This window comes from Mesocricetus auratus, unplaced genomic scaffold (genome assembly GCF_017639785.1).
Source record: "Mesocricetus auratus isolate SY011 unplaced genomic scaffold, BCM_Maur_2.0 Super-Scaffold_100006, whole genome shotgun sequence".
Taxonomy (NCBI): Eukaryota; Metazoa; Chordata; class Mammalia; order Rodentia; family Cricetidae; genus Mesocricetus; species Mesocricetus auratus.
This window is the reverse complement of record NW_024429190.1, coordinates 92,055,470-92,070,667: the sequence shown is the minus strand read 5'-3', so window position 1 is coordinate 92,070,667 and position 15,198 is coordinate 92,055,470.

The following is a 15,198-nucleotide window of genomic DNA, read 5'->3' as shown; positions in this document are numbered from 1 at the left end:
AATAATTTTTGTTAGAAAGTTGGAGGTGGGAAAATGAGCAAAAACAAAATCTTACATGTGTAATCAAGACATGTGATGATCCATCATCACCTGCCCTGGCAGGTCTGCTGTGTTTTCCCACCTGCCTGGGTAGTTTTGAGCCTTTTGAAGTGGGATCTGGTAATTAAGACATCAGTCTTTTCATTGTTTGTGTCCATGACCTCTCTAAAAACACAAAAACTAAGCTGATCTCCTCTTGTTGTGAATCTTCCAAGTGCAATCCCTGTAGCTGACCCATGCATAGCTACATCAATCAACCACTGTATAGACTGTGGGTTCCAGGGCTTTGTAACAGAAGTCACTCTTCTAACAGCAGGAAGAATTCACTAGTTCCTGAGAACCTTGTGTCAATACTATACCACTCTGAAGCACTATAGTACTAACAATGTATGGCTATGGTCTAGGTTGTATTCAGATATCCGGACATTGGAGTGTCCATGACTTAATCTTTTGCCTTTGTCTATTTTGTTGCCTCTCCTCTTCTCAGAAAAAAATCATTAAAATGTTATTATCCAGGCATCATCATCCATATGTGAAATCACCATCACTGTAATATACGGACCCTCAGTACTTGACACTAAATCTATCTCCTTTGTCTTTCCCAGGTCCTACAATAGGCCAATATAGTTTCAGTTTACTGAATTATGACTTTTACAAAGAAATAAATACTCATCCACAAAAAATGGACTCAGCAATCATGTTTCTCTTCTCAGATGGTTCATCCAAATCTAATGTAGATGTATATCTCACAAGGTACATGGCTAGCTCAAAACTCTTTCTTCCTCCCTCCCTTCATCTCTCATCTCTCTCAGATACATCATGACACACTGGTGATGACAAAGGATGACAGAGGGTAAGCATCAAGTATGGATATCTCATCACTCTCCAGCAACACTGAGGATGGTAACATAGTCCTGTACTGTATACCTCTTTCACAATTGTCTCTATTGAATCTCAATTAAAAATAGTTGTTTGGATCACCTAGAGATTTAATTTCTACTTTTACTGTTCTTTTTTGTTTGTTTGTTTTTCCAGACAGGGTGCCTCTGTATTGTTTTTGGAGACTGTCCTGGAACTCACTCTGTAGACTAGGCTGGCCTTGAACTCACAGAAATCCACTTGCCTCTGCCTCCTGAGTGTTGGGATTAAAGGCATGTGCCACCAATGCCTGGCTGCTTTTACTGTTCCTTGAAAACTGACCCAATAAAACTAGTTAAAATGAGAAAATAAAAGATTAAAAATTAACAAGTGCCAAAATATCTGTAAGTAAAAATATTTCTATTAGGGAAAATCTGATAAAATTTCTAAGAGTCAAGGAACATGGCAGGAACACAGCCAATGTGGGACATAAAACTAGAAGTAAAAGTCAACATAACAATGAGGATACCACAAGTAAAGGCAAGAAAGACTGGATGAAAAGCAATAAAAGCCCCATTCTTGCAGACAGAATGAGATTTGAACATTGATCAATCAACCTAACCAAAGCAAAAATTTTATACCGAGTAACTGAGAGCAGCAAGTCTATGATCTAACTCCAGGAAGATAGTAGGGTGGGAAAGGCCAAGAACTTGTCTCTGCACTTTACATGACAATTGCATAGGCAGACTATCTGTCTATGGAGCTCTGTGGCCTCTTGAAGACTTGAACTATATTCATTTTTTATTTTGTTGATTATTTTCATTTAATTGTTTATAGAGTAGCACATACATTTGGACATCAACTGTCACTATTTGGTAGGAATAATAACTAATGTCTGCCTTTTTTCAGACCATTACATTTCTCTTTACTTGAAAATAATCTCTGATACTAGTAAACTCTCGATTTTACAAGATGTAAGACAGAATCTTCATCCAGGTGACTGATGGAAGCAGAGGCAGATACCCACAGCTAAACACTAAACTGAACTTCTGGAACCCAGTGACAGAGAAGGAGGAGCAATGAGCAAAGAGATCAAGACATTGAAACCCACAAAGATAACTGACCTGACAGGAGGGAGCTCTTGGATCCCAGACTTATGGCTGAGAGACCAGCAGGGGACTGATCCAGACTCCCTGAATGCAGTGTCAGTGAGGAGGCTTCAGCCATCTCTAGGGCTTTGGGTAGTATATCAGTATTTTCCATGGCATACGAATGAACTTTGGGAGCCCATTCTACATGGAGGGATGCTTTCTCAGCGTGGACACATAGGGAAGGGCCTAGGCCCTGACCCAGATGAAATGACAGATTCTGGAGATCCCCCATGGAGGTCCTCACCCTCCCTAAGGAATGATATGGGGACTGGATGGGGGGCTGGTAGAGGGGCAAGGGAGGAGGGGTGGGAGAGGGAGCTGGGATTGACATGTGAAGCAAGTATGTTTCTAATTTAAATAAAAATATAATGGAAAAAGATTATATTGCGTTCTTTAAGTCATTAAGAAAAACTCAACGTGTAAAAAAAGAAGCATTTCAAAACTAAAGAAATAAAAACAGCATTTTCTTTCTGTTTTTAATGCTAATTATACTAACATTGAATATGAAAATCACAGCATAAAGCACACATAGGTTCTAAGAAATTTATTTTTACTTTATTTTTTAACTATTTCAGAATATCATAATTGTATGCAATAAAATGTGATCCTATTGACTCTACATTTCCCACTTTTAACTAACCCTAATCTACCTCTACACATCAACTTGTTTATATCATGGTCTCTTTCTTTTATTTTAATAACCCACTAAGTCTCCTTAGGTCCACTCATATCTGCCTGGGGCTATTCACTAGAGTATGGCAATCTACTGATGGTTACACCTCTAAAAGAGAATAAATAAGTGGGGAAGAATTTTAGTAATAAATGAGAAAAGTGATTCACAAAGAAAGGGAGTAGCACTAATTATAATAACCAAATGGTGGGAGCAGTTGAAATGTCTATGTATTATGAATATATAAATGCAGTCTAGACAGTGTGGCATATTAACCAGACTGCAGAACAGTGAAACTTCTGGCAAGGCTTGATATTATGAAACATGAAAACATTATGCTAAGTGAAACAAGCCACTTGTAATGAAAAATACATGATGATTCTATTCATAGGAGGTACTTAGGGAAGCCAAACTGATGCAGACACAAAGTAGGAGGGGGCTCTCAGGGGCAGGCCAGACAGGATAGGAAGGAACTACATATTAGGTATAAAATTCCAAATTTCCAAGGTGGGAGGAGTTCTAAAGGTGGATAGTGATGGTGGTGACACAACAATTTTCAAGTCCTAAATGCCACTGAACAGGAACAAGTAAAAATTGATAAAGGGATACAATTTATGTTAGGTACAGCTTGCTACAGTTTTTTTAAAAATAAACTGATCACAGTAATAGAGTTATTTGCTCTGCAGCAGTAAGCACCCAAATATTAAGATGAAATACAATTCTCAATGGTACTAAAAATAATTTCAAAATTTCAAAAGGCTTTTTGTAAAGAATTTTAAAGACCTCTCTGGATAAAAGTTTTAAACTCTATGAGAAGACAGAATTTAACACTTTATTAAATCCATCTGTTTAGATGGAAACCATGAGGCTATTTATAAGCAAGGAGCTGGGTAGGAGAGAATTGCTGGGTGTGTGTTCCCCTTGCCTGAGCAACAGTTCTGCCTTAACTTCATTGTGGCTCTATTCATGAAGCCTTCAGTACATGAATACATTTTTTGTAGATAGTTCATTCCAGTATTTAAAAATATTTATAGCCAGGGGCTCAATCAATTTCTACAAAGCGATGTCAAATATTGCTGCTACTGCATTCGTTGCCAACGTTGTTTGTGTGAAGAAGAGTGAGTACAATGTCCTGGGAACATTTATCTACTATAAAATTTTATAGTTGCATTTCCAAGTGGCCCAAGGCCATGTTCTATACAGATACTATATGAACTAAAACAGCACATAAAGCATATTTGTTTGTCAAATAGGCTGATGGAGAAATGAGAGTTTCCACCTGGGGCACACAGCCAAGTCTTTTCAAAAAAGGCTCCAATCTTAGAAATTTGTGAGTGACTGATTGATCAGCTGGGCCAAACTTCTGTTCACTTAAAGTCCCCAGTGGGTTTCCCACACTCTTTATGAGAAGTCATAATTACTGATAGTCTATATATTTCTGCATTTTCCCTGTTAAGAGAATTGTTCATGCAGCACTGTTTCTGCTCCAGATACAAAAACACTTGGTACAAACTGTTGACATTAAAGGACCCTATCTTTTAAGAAAACATACTCAATTTAAAAGTCATTACTTTCTACCCTTTAACTGCACACCAAGAAAAGTTTGAGGTAAAATTGACCAGTCAGTTAATCATTTAATACTAATAGTCTTCATTTCTCAGAGTCTACCAATATAAACCTTAAAGTGCTAAGAAAATGTGATTCATACCTTAATTTCCCCAGACTCTTTTTGAGGAATTATAATGCCCAAATGTTCAAATGAATTATAACACACCTACAAAGAAATTTTAGAAGTAAAGGTATTTTTGAAGATTTATTTTTATTAACATGAGAATATATACTACAGAGTGTGCATGCGTGGGTGCGTGTGCATGTGTGTGTGTGTGTGCGCATGAGCCACAAATGGCCAGAAGAGGGTGTCAAGTCACCAGAAGCTGAAATTACAAGCACTTGTGTGCCACCCATATCTCTCACTGTACCCCCTTTCAGTGCTACAAACCAAGTTCTGGCCCTCTGGAAGATGAGTAAGTGTTTTATAACCATTGAGACACCTCCAATCTCTCCAGCCTCCATATATTGCAATTTTTAAAAGCATTTATTTTCTTTGTTCGTTCTTTGAGAGACTCACAATGTATTTTTATTATACTTCCTCCCTTCTTCACTCTTCCAAGATCCATCTTCTCTTCTCTATCAACCCAACTTGATTTTATCAAGTGAAACAGTGCCATGCCTGGTGTTCTTGCACGCATAGAGTGTTGTCAATTTTCAAGGGTCCAAACATTAAAAGAAAACTGATACATCTTCTCCAAGAAGCTATCAGTTGCCAATATCTCCTTAGCTGTGATAAGATTCCATGCCCACCTCCCCTGTACATGCTGGAATTTTGTCTGCCTTGGATTTGTGTAGATTTTGTTGTGTGATTGAATGATTTATCATTTAATATCTGTTAGCACCCTCATTGAATTGATGCTCCAAACAAAAATAAATTGGAATTTCCTCATTGACATGAGATTTCATTAAAAAAAAAACTATATGATCTTCCAATTCTTTCTGATGTGTTTATTTTGACAATATTCAGTAGAGGCTTATCAAGATTACACTTACCCTTGGTTAACTTTCAGTGGTCCTATAACAAAAGTAAAATGTGGCCGGTTGTGGTAGCGCACGCCGGTAGGATTTGCTGAAGGAGGCAGAGGCAGGAGGATCACAAAAGTAAAATGTGTAAATGAATACATCAATAATATTCTACAGCATAAATTTAATAATTATATGAATATAGAAAACTTTGTTTTACTTTTGGTAGCTGTAAAACATGAAACAAAATAATTCTTTTCTACATTTATAGTACATAAAGTTACTGCCCAGCTACTATGAGTACCATTTTCTAATCACCTTCCCCAAGTTTACATGGTTCCATACAATTTTCTGTTTGTCAACAAAACAGGAAAGAATAGTCAGGAACCTGCATTTCAGGGATATTACTACTTTCTATACATAGTAAAACTCCCAGCTGCTCCAAGATAAGGAAAAGCCTCCATGGCTACCTCCACTGCAGTGTTTTCTCCAGAATGATTTAGATGGTTTGGAGACAGCAATCACCTCCTGATTGCTATTCAGAAAGTGAGCAACCCCAAATGACCTGCAAGTGTGAAGGCAAATATATAGAAACATATATTATTGCCTTATGCCACTGATGCTTCATTTATTTCTGAACTTGTGGAGGCCATATCACAGATCTATTGTGTAGCTATTTTAAGGAGGTTTCCAAGATGTGTGTTTCCTCCAGATGACCTCCAGTTGTCATGGCTCTATGGAAAACCATCAACCTGGGGTAACCAGAAGACAGTGCCCAGGGACAGTGGGCACCACTTGGAAGGATAAATATGTGTTGGAGAGATGGGAGAGATAAAGGATGTGGTGGAAAGATGGGAGAGAAAGAGACACAGAGTGGTTCATGAGCTTTGGGGGGAACTGGAACTGCTTACATGACTGTGGTGAGCAACAAGTCAATGATATGAGGACCCTTCACTGTCACCTGAGGTCATGGTGATTCCCAGGCCAGGGCTGCTGTGGATGGCTGAGGTCCTAACACAGCCACGGTCTGTTTTGACGTCCTCCACGGCCATGTTACCACCAAGATCCATTTGCATGTCTATGGTCTAGACTGCCATCTGAGTTCATGTTGATGTCTGGGAGCATGCTTCATGAGGTTGGGGGAGAAGGCAAATTGATTTGATTGGCCTATGCTGTCACCTGAAAGTCATGGTCATGTTCGGGCCCGGCCTGTCCCCAATGGCCACTGACAATGTCTGACTTTGTTGTCTTACTGTAGCCGGGGTCTGTGTTGATGTCTGTGACCCATGTTACCATCAGAGGTCATGCAGATGTCAGTGGTACGGGCTGCCACCTGAGGAAGCCATGTTGATGTCGGAGTACCATGCTGAGCTGGCCCAGGTCCTAGCCTTCCATTGTGGAGCAGCATGGGCAGTAGTGTGGGCACAGTGTATCTGGGCCCACCCCTCACTCGGGGGAGGAGAGGTCCTGCAGCGACAGGGTTCACCAACTCAGGCACAGATCCAGGGCCTTGAGTTAGACCACACCAACATCTACCCCATCTATGAGCTCATGGAGCACATGAAGGTGCTTGTCCTGTAGAACCAAAGCTGCAAGATCTCCATGTCACAGGGCACCAGCCGGGTATCCAAGAAGAGGCTTGGTGAGAGTCTAATATTGATGGTATAGCCAAAGCCAGAGAGCGGCCTTGAATCAGACCAGGAACTCATGGAAATAAACATTTCCAAGTAAAGTTCTTTGGGTAAAAAGATATGCGTGACATTCTGCAGCTTCCAACGCAGCTACGATAGACGAATATGTGATGGAGAGGTGTGAAATTCAAAGGAGTGGAGTGGTACAAGTTTGGCATAATTTTATTTTTATTTTCTTTTATGGAGGAAGTTATAAGGAAGGAAGAGTTGGAAGGAACGGGAAATGAGTCATATTGGGGTGCATAATGTAAAATTCTCAAAGAATCTATTTTAAAAATAATGTTTTATAAGAAAAGAAAAAGGAAACACACTAATAGCATCTGTACTAGTCGCTACTCTGCTAATACAAAGAAAATTTCTCCTCTTATTGTATATTAAACACTCTTCACCTCTTACTGCTTCTCTAAATTGGTTTTCTCATCATCCATTGTCCTGATGTCAGTTTGTTGGTTTGTTATTTTTCTCTCTAGTTTACAGAACAATGCATCTTGCACCACTTATTTGGTTCACTCTTGTGGTTAATCTTCTAGGATTTTCAAATTTTTAGATTTAATCCTTATTTTTATCCCTGTCTTTATTCTCTTTATAATTATGTTGTGATTGAAATTCTAAATATATGTCTTGTGAGCAAACTCTAAACTTGCATTATTTAATGTTCCCTTGGTATTTCCACTAGTACTTTTAAATTTGTTGACAATTTTACACGTGTGAATAACACATTTTGATTGTATTCACCTGGTATTACCTTCCCTTACCCCCCACTCCCACCAAACCCTTTCTTCACAGCAAGCTCCTTTCTTGCATTCATGTCTTCTCTTTATGACCCACTGAAGTTAATTGCAGTTGTCCACATGATCATGGGGAGGGGGATATTTATTGGGACCATGGACACCTAAGAAGTGGCTGTCTGACAGAAGAAAATGATCCCCACTCCTCCAACAAGTTAATTGCCAATAGCTCCAGAGCAAGGAGTAGAGACTTCCAATTTCCTCTCTGACTCATGTTCATCCTACTTTTATTGTTACTTCTTTGACATTTCATACATGTGTATAATTCTAGTTATTCTCTCCCCACATACCTTCATTCTTTTTCTCAGGTTCATATTTTGATTTGCTTATGAGGCCTATGTAGCTTAAGCACTGCTATCTGTGTGGCTACTGAACTGGGGCTCTGATGTAGTTTGGTGGAGTCACAGTGGACACATAACTAAAGGCAATAACTCCTGTCTCTGAATCTGTCCATAGGAAACACTTCCACTGTGAGGACCAGGATCATCCCAGTCTGTCCTCCATTGTTGCTTCTCTGTTCATGGGACTCTTCTCATGCTGATGTATTGTAGTTTATCTGTTAGTATTGAGAGTGCATGATTGCAATGCTGTTAATTAGCCAGAAGATGGTATTCCAAGGCCTTTTCTCTATCTTCTGTCTCTTACAATCTTTCCACACCTCTACTACAAGTTCCTGGAGACTTGACCGTTACTTATTCTTAGCAGTTTGTTCAGTCATAACTCTATGCATTCATTTAAGTTTATTGAAAAGAAACACTTCTCTGATTAAGACTGAGTGATAATTGCCTATTGGTATAAAAATATATGCTAGGAAAGTGATTTTACATTCTTTAAGTTTGGCTTTAAAAAACAGCAAAACAAACAAGCAAAAAAGAATTAATTCACCCATGGGTTTTACTCCACTAGGTAGAGATTATTTCAATTTAGGTTTTAAAAAAACAGCAAAAACACAAATAAGAAATAAAATAACACAACAACAAGAAAAACAGCATTAAGTCACCTATGGGTTTTTGCACTAGGTAGAGATCTTTTTTGCTGCATCAGTCCTCAAATCTAATTACCAAGTGTGTAATTGGTTGGTTGCCTCTGTAAAAGCAACACCACTATTGCACAAGTGGGTATAGTTTCCCTGGAAGGTGGTATTGCAGTTTATAAGGTTTACAGTGAGATAAGACTACTGACACTTTTCCTCCTCTTTTGCCATGCATAGAAACTTTGAGTTCTATGAATGTTAGCCAGCAGTGGGGAAGCCTCTAGTTCATTTCCTGCTTGCTTTATGTAGTGCAACCAAACTGTGTGTCATCTTCAACAATAGAGTCTTACCATATAATTCTGTTGGTCAACCAAGAGAAAGAGGAAGAATATGTGTGTTTTGGGGGGGGCTCCCTACTTTTTCCTGACAAACAACTCTTAAGTAATTATACTGTACCAGATACTAAAGATTTTATTTTGTAATCACCTGCAAATTCCCTGGGAAAGACTTCCTCCCACTCTCAGCATTTCTTAATTATCCATGGTTCTTTGTGTAGAGTTGAGGCCTTGTGAGCATCTTAATGTCTGCTGTTGTCCTTGTTTAGACAGTCATAATATTGGTGACCCTACGAGAAGACACAATCTCACAGAAAACTCCCTAACATGAGTGTAGTTTCTGACATTTCTAGAAGACACAATCTCAAAGCAAACTCCCTTATCCTGTGATTCTTGCTATCTTTATGCAACTGTGTATGCAATGATCCGTTAGTCTTACGTGTAGATGTTTTGTAGACTTAGTCACTGGGATTAGGCTTGATATTCTTCATGTTGATTAGTTGTGATTTTCTGTAATGGTCTCTGTCTGTTTCAAAGAGATATCTCCTTGATGAGGGATGAAGAGTACACTCATCTGTGAGTATTAGGACAAATATTTAGAATGTAGTTATGGGTTTTGTTGCTTTAATAAAGTGTTCATTGTAGGTTCTCTTCCAAGATCTATGACTTCACTAGCCTTGGGGAGTTGGCTACATTTCGAGCTCCCCAACAAAATTAGTTTCATGTTTATCTCTCCTCTGAGAGTAATGTGACAATCCTTTACCAAAGCAATGGTGTGCAATTATACCTACTTTCCACTATTGACAGAGGGACTTTGTTCAAGTTTAGTACAATGATAGACTTGATCAGTGAGACAAATCTTTAAAGTCACTATCACATTATTGTCATGTATTTGCTTCATTTTTCTCTCCATAATTCCATTTTGCTTTCTTGCATTTATAATAAACCTACCAATCTGAAAGTGAAGGATAATTCATATCAAATAATATATTACATATATTTATTTATATACCTGTGTATACTATAAATAAAGGGCTTTATATGTCAGTATAATACTTTTCAATGAAAATATATTTTTGCTTAAATTTCTCATAAGAGGCATATGTGAACACAGATAGATACTTTCATATAAATAGATGCATGCTATATACCTAACCTATTAATATAGTATTCACAGAGAGTTGCATTATTTAAACATATGCACAATTATATATAGACATACATATAACACATCAGATTTTGAAAGCTGTGGGATGTGTGTTGTATCATAAATATGGAATAGTTTTAAAAAGCTGGATCTACTTTTGCTGAAGGAAAGAACTCAAAGTAATGATGTCACAAACCCTGTGACAAGTTCAGAACCTTCTTCTGAGGTCCAATAACTCAGGGGAAATTGATTGAAAGTTACAGTTTTTTTAAATTACATCACAAGGACTGGCCATCTCAGTCTTCCTGAGTGCCAGATATTTATTCTTTAATACACCACTTCAAAACCAGAAAAACAGAATGTTTGGAGACTGGGAGATTGGGTCCACACCTCAGGATGTTTAATAAACTTGACACAGGATTGTGCAAAAGGCTATCATTCATAAATCTTTAATCTGAGGTCATACCATGGGCACAAAGACTGTTGCTGAAGATGGAGAGTCATGATAGGAGAACAGCTGTGAGTGGGAAGTTGGGATTCTGCGTGGGGCAGCACAGAAGGCTACAGACTGGTGGGTGCTGGGTTGCATGGAGACCTGAATTCAACAAAGTGTGGATGATTGGGAGAAATACTGTTTCAAAGAAGACGTTATGCTCCCTTTCAAGGTGAAAGAAGCAAGACTTTCAGCTATGTGTTTCTCGGTTTCTCACTTCCTTCTCAGTCCTTCTGTTCTTTGACCTTCTTATCAACACATTTTGCATTAGAAATATGGTCTCAGTCTTAGCAGTGCTCAGCACTGTCTGCCTATCTTTTCTCTTCTCAGTATCTATGACAGATTAGGTTTTAGGCAAGCAAATTCAGTGGCAGCCACCAGCCAGCCACTAAGGAAAAAATAATTCTGAGCTGCTTGCGAGTTCTTTAAATATCATAAACTACAGTATTCTAGGAAACAATTAGACTAGTGTCCCAGGTTTGATGCTAAGAGAACAGCCTCCAGAAACAGTTCTGAAGGCATAAAATCACAAAGTAACTTAGTAGTTGATGCAGTCTGGTACCTGAGTCTCCACTGATCTTCCAGATAGCCATCGTCCCACTTCTTTAAAGATGTTTTCTATAACTCTCTGCAAGTGCATGTGAGTAATTTTATGAATAAAGAAGCATTAAATGATTAGCTAAGGAATGATAAATAAGCCTATAAGCATACTGATGAAAATTGAAAATTTGTTTCAATGCCAGCTAGACATTCTATGGTTCCTAGAAACCCAGTGTAGTCAATAAGCTACATTGCGTAAAATATTTTGTTGCATGCAATATCATTGCTATTTTTAATTTCCTAATGTAAAGCAGAACATATATGACATACAAACTCATGAATTTCTTCTCATATAAAAGCCTATCTGACCTTTCTGAAATGTTAATAGATACTAATAAATCTGTCCAGGTGTTTAAAAACTGATATTGTTAGATAATAAGACACTTGGTATTTTATAATGTGCTACGGACAGAACAAGAAAATTCCCGAAACATGGAATCTTTTACTATATGAACATAAAAGGAGATTTTGCATATGGTAATATTTCTCAGGGGATTTCCTAAAAAGCAGATGAGTCTGAGTCTTTGAATATTACCTAAGTCAACAGCACAGAAAAGCTTCCAATTTTATATGCAAATAAATTAGATTAACTAGGATTATTTAAATATTGAAGTGGCAGGGCCAAAAACACAACAAGAAATGTGCAAAGACAATGATGGAAAGAAACATTTCTGTTGAGGAAGAGGGTTCACAGTGATGTTTTCTTTTCTGTTATCAGCCATCTGGCTTCTGAGCCAGCTCATATGTCTCCTTCACTATTCCAAATACATCACGAGTTCTACCCATCCTGGGTTTCAGCACATCTCCCAAGAATCATAGTAGATGCTGGCTTTCAGTACTTAGTCAAGTTTTAATCCAAAATTATATTGAGTGTTGTTTCTTAAGAAAATATAATGTATTTCATACAAATATATACAAAGGATTTCATGTATTTGCAAATGACAATACAGAATTACATGTGATAATTTTACTGAAATATTATATCAGTTTGGGTTTAAAGACTGTACATGTGAAAAAATTATATGAGAAGTAGTATAGTCTTCCATCACATGGGTATTCTATAATTGTATTAATTTATTCTTAATGCTTAAATTATGGGTTGTTTCTTGGGTAGCACTTTTATGATTAATTGTAATTGAATAGCACACTTGAATATGTATTTTTCTCATAAGAAATATTTATAAAAAGGGAAATACTAGATATTGTAACACTCCATACCTTCCTATCAGGATAAATCAGTATATCCATTCAACAGGCTAACTGAAGCATGCTGCTTATGATAGCACATGTATTTCTTTTTTTTCATTTATTTTTCAGTTTAAATTTTGATAAGAAAAAAGGTTGCTTCACAAGTCAGTTCCAGGTCCCTCTCCCTTTCCCTCCCCTCCTCCCGTGCCCTCCCCCAACCCCCCCCCATTATCCTCTCATTTCCCCAGGGGGGTGAGGCCCTCCATGGGGGTGTCCATAGTCTGTTATTTCATATAGGGCAGGGCCTAGACCCTTCCCCAAGAGTTCAGAGTGAGAGTGCACCTCACATTGTTCTATGGGAGTCCAAAGTCCGTGTGTATACTTGGGATGGGTACTGATCTGCTGCCCAAGGCTCAATAGATTACCTAGGCCTCCTCACTTACACTCACATTCAGGGGGTCTTGATCAGTCCCATGCTGGATTCCCAGGCTAATGCCTGGGATTCAAGAGTTAACCTTTGTCAGGTCAGCTGTTTCTGGGGGTTAAACCAGCCCAGTCTTATTCCATTTGGTCATCAGTCCTCCCTCTATGTTACTGGCTTTCTTGAGTTCAGCTCAGTACTTAGCCAAGGGAGTCTGCCTCTTCTTCCATCAGCCACTAAATGAAGTTTCTGTTTCCCAGACTCTCTGGCCATGGGATTGTAGGCTGGCTCTCCCCAGATCTATGTCTAAAATCCATATATGAGAGAGTACATGCCATGTTTCTGTTTTTGTGACTGGGTTACCTCACTCAGGATGATTTCTTCTACTGTCATCCATTTGCCTGTGAATCTCAGGATTCCATTGTTTTTTGTTTTTTTTTCTGCTGAATAGTACTCCATTGTGTAAACGTACCACATTTTCTCTATCTGGTCTTCGGTTGAGGGGCATCTAGGTTGCTTCCAAGTTCTGGCTATTACAAATAATGCTGCTATGAACATAGTGGAACAGACATCTTTGTTGTATGAATGGGCATCTTTTGGATATACGCCTAAGAGTGGAGTTGCTGCGTCTTATGGTAGGTTTATTCCCATTTTTCTGAGGAATCTCCACACTGATTTCCAAAGTGGCTGAACCAGTTGGTACTCCCACCAGCAATGGAGGAGTGTCCCCCTTTCACCACATCCTCTCCAGCATAAATTGTCATTGGTGTTTTTGATTTTAGCCATTCTGACAGGAGTGAGATGGTATCTCAGAGTTGTTTTGATTTGCATTTCCCGGATGGCTAAGGATGTTGAGCACTTTCTCAAGGGCCTCTCAGCCATTTAAGACTCCTCTATTGAAAACTCTCTATTTAGTTCTGCAGCCCACTTTTTAATTGGGTCCTTTGGTTGTTTTGGAGACTTGCTTCTTGAGTACTTTGTAAATTTTGGAGATCAACCCTCTGTCAGATGTGGGATTAGTGAATATTTTTTCCCATTCTGTGGGCTGCCTTTTTGTCTTGCTGACTGTGTCCTTTGCCTTACAGAAGCTTCTCAGTTTCAGTAGGTCCCATTTATTAATTGTTGATCTCACTGTCTGTGCTACTGGTGTTATGTCCAGGAAGCTGTCTCCTGTACCAATTTGTTCAAGGGTACCACCCACTTTCTCTTCTAAGAGGTTCAGTGTGGCTGGATTTATGTTGAGGTCTTTGATCCATTTGGACTTAAGTTTTGTGCATGGCGATAAACATGGATCGATCCGCATTCTTCCACATGCCAGTCTCCAATTATGCCAGCACCATTTGTTGAAGATGCTTTCTTTATTCCATTGTATATTTTTAACTTCTTTGTCAAAGATCAGATGTTCATACGTGTGTGGGTTAATACCCGGATTTTCAATTCGATTCCATTGGTCTACCTGTCTATTTTTGTGCCAATACCAAGCTGTTTTCAGGACTATAGCTCTATAATAGAGCTTGAGGTCAGGGATGGTGATGCCTCCGGACGTTGCCTTGTTGAACAGGGTTGTTTTGGCTATCCTGGGTCTTTTGTTTTTCCATACAAAATTGATTATTGTTCTTTCAAGGTCTGTGAAGAATTGTGCTGGGATTTTAATGGGGATTGCATTGAATCTGTAGATTGCTTTTGGCAGGATTGCCATTTTTACTACATTGATCCTACCTAGCCAAGAGCATGGGAGGTCTCTCCATTTTCTGAGGGCTTCTTTAATTTCTTTCTTTAAAGATTCAAAGTTCTTGCAATACAGGTCTTTCACTTGTTTGGTTAGCATTACCCCAAGGTATTTTATGTTGTTTGTGGCAATTGTAAAGGGTGATATTTCTCTGTTTTCTTTTTAAGCCCTTTTATCATCTGTATATAGTAGGGTTACTGATTTTCTTGAGTTGATCTTGTAGCCTGCCACTTTGCTGAAGGTGTTAATCAGCTGTAAGAGTTCCCTGGTAGAGTTCTTTGGGTCATTGATGTAAACTATCATAACACAAGGCTGTGCACTCTCTCCATACCTTTTCAACATGGTACTTGAAGTTCTAGCCATTGCCATATGACAACAAAGGGGGATCAAGGGGATACAAATTGGGTAGCACATGTATTTCTAAGTAGATACCTTATTGATTGATCATGATTGTCAGCCTGATGGAATCAACTTAACCATATAAACAAAATCTTGGGCATGCCTTTGAGCGATTATTAGCTTCGGTTAATTAACATAGGAA